The sequence below is a fragment of the Gavialis gangeticus genome, unplaced genomic scaffold (assembly GCF_001723915.1).
Source record: "Gavialis gangeticus isolate Ggan-Ray unplaced genomic scaffold, GavGan_comp1, whole genome shotgun sequence".
NCBI classification, from domain to species: Eukaryota; Metazoa; Chordata; order Crocodylia; family Gavialidae; genus Gavialis; species Gavialis gangeticus.
This window is the reverse complement of record NW_017729032.1, coordinates 8,111,752-8,114,275: the sequence shown is the minus strand read 5'-3', so window position 1 is coordinate 8,114,275 and position 2,524 is coordinate 8,111,752.

Below are 2,524 nucleotides of genomic sequence, written 5' to 3'. Positions count from 1 at the left end.
TTTTTAATGAGAACGGGGTGAGAGACAGTGTCAAAGGACTTCCTAAAGTCCAGAAAGACTATGTCCACTGCTACTCCTGCATCTAAGGATTTGGTGACCTGGTCATAGAAGGCCACCAGGTTGGTCTGACAGGACCTGCCTCTAATGAACCCGTGTTGGTTGCCCCTAAGCATAATCTCCCCTGCTGGCCCTTCATAGGCATGCGCTATAATTCTCTCAAAAAGCTTCTCCAGGATCGAGGTAAGACTAACTGACCTATAGTTTCCCGGGTCCTCCATCCTCCCTTTTTGAAGATGGGAACCACATTGGCCCATTTCCAGTCTTCTAGCACCACACCAGAGCACCATGAATGCTCATACAGCTATACCAGGGGTCCCGCAATGACCTCTGCTAATTCCCTCAGCACTCTGGGGTGGAGATCATCAGGACCAGCTGATTTAAATACATCCTCTCCCTCCAGAAGTTCCCTGACTAGATCCTCAATGACCCTAGGTCTGGGTGTGCCTCCCCTGGGGCCTACGGAGGTCCCGGTGGGGGTTGGGGGTGACCTGGTCCCTGCTCAGGAAAATGGAGGCAAAGAAATAGTTAAATAGGTTAGCTTTGTCATCTAGTGTGATGACCAGATTTCCTAGCATTTCTTGCAGAGGCCGCACGTTACTTGGTACCTGCTTTTTACCCCTATGAATTTAAAAATGGACTTCTTGTTGTCCTTGATCTGGGTTGCTAGTCCCAGTTCCATCTCCGCCTTGGCCTCCCTGACTGCCCCCCTGCAGCCCCGAGCAACCATGGTATAGTCCCCCCTGGTGATGGCCCCTCCCTTCCACTGGGTGTACACCTCCCTTTTAGCCTCCCTTTTAGTTTCAAAGCAGCCCAGTGGCAGGAGGTGGGGAAGAGCCAGGGCTGTGCTCTGAGTGGCTCTGCCAGCCCTGTGGAGTTCAGCCCGGTGGCAGGAGTCAGTGGGAGAACCAGTGGCAGAGCTGCTCTGAGCACAGCCCTGGTGAGCAGAGCCCAGCAGCTTCACAGCCCCATGGAGCTGAGCCTGGTGGTGGTAGAGAACCAGTGGCACAGCCACTCCATGTACAGCCCTGGCTCTGAGCGCAGCCCTGGCCAGTGGCTCTTTGCTGCCTCCTACCACCAGGCTCAGCTCCATGGGGCTGGCGGAGCTGCTCAGAGTGCAGAATGGCAGTAGGAAGCAGGGACAGCTAGGACTGCACTCTGAGCAGCTCCACAAGCCCCACGGAGCTCAACCTGCCCTCCCAGCACTACAACTGAGCACCAGGAAGAGCCCGGTACTGCCCCTGCTGCAGCCCTGGGAACAGTGGATTCTGCCTGCCTGCAGCTACTGGGCTGCATCATGCCCCAAAACCCCTGGCGTGGTGCAGCCCAGTGGCTGCAGGCAGGTGCCATCCGCCACTCCTGGTGCTGCAATGGGGTGGCATCAGGCTGTCCAAGACAGGGCAGGCCGCAGTGATAGAAAGGGGGCTATTGCCACCCCAAAATTCCCTGTAGCCTCCCCCCCAACACACAGCCCCATAGGACTACCTACCTCAAGAAAACTTTTATGATTTTAGGCAACTTTCCTGTTATGTATCAGGATGAGACATGAAGGATGTGTGCCCCCATTGTCTGGGGAGGCATGGCAGTGGAAGTGCGGCAGCGGTAAGCAGGGGAGCTCCCACAGACACCGATGGTGCTCTTGGCGGGGGGTGGTGAGTGCTGACCAGGGGTTGCCAACCACCTGCAAACACCATTGGCAGCATTGTTGGTGTCCAGCGGGGATCACAGACCGCTCACAGGCACCGCCAACAGCGTCAGTGGCACCTTTTTGTTACTTGAGGAGTATGTGCTGGCTGCATCATGCCCTGAACCTCCTATCATCCTGCACATAGATCTGGGTGCATGAACCCCCGGGAGGGGGTGCCGCCTCCTCCTGGGAGTGTAGCCCCCCAGATCTCCATTCAGGATAACAGGAGGCTGCTGCTGCCATCAGAGACCAGTGCTGGGCACAGCCCATGCCCAGTGCTGGGAAGACTGCTGCTGCCGCTGGCACCAGGTGGGGTGGTGGGCGCTACAGCAAATTTTAGGGTGGCAGCAGCCCCCCTTCCATCACTGTGGCCTGTCCCGAGTGCTGGGGAGAGCCCGGTGCCACCCCTGTTGCAGCTTCAGGAGCGGCAGATGCCACCTGCCTGCAGCCACTGAGCTGCACCACGCCAGGGGGTTCAGAGCATGATGCAACCCAGCACATGCACCCCCCTGCACCCTTCTTTTCCCTAATTCAAATACAGCTGCTTTATTCTCAGAAGCAAGGTAGAGCTACTATGAGTTTATAGATTCATAGATTCATAGATTCATAGATTAAGGGTCGGAAGGGACCTAGTAGATCTTCTAGCCCAACCCCCCCGCCAGGGTGGGAGAACAACAAAAAAACCCCCAAAAAGAGAAATGGGACTCAAATGAGTCCAGCCAGGTAGGCATCCAGCCTCTTCTTAAAGACCCCCAGGGTAGGGGCCAGCACCACTTCCCT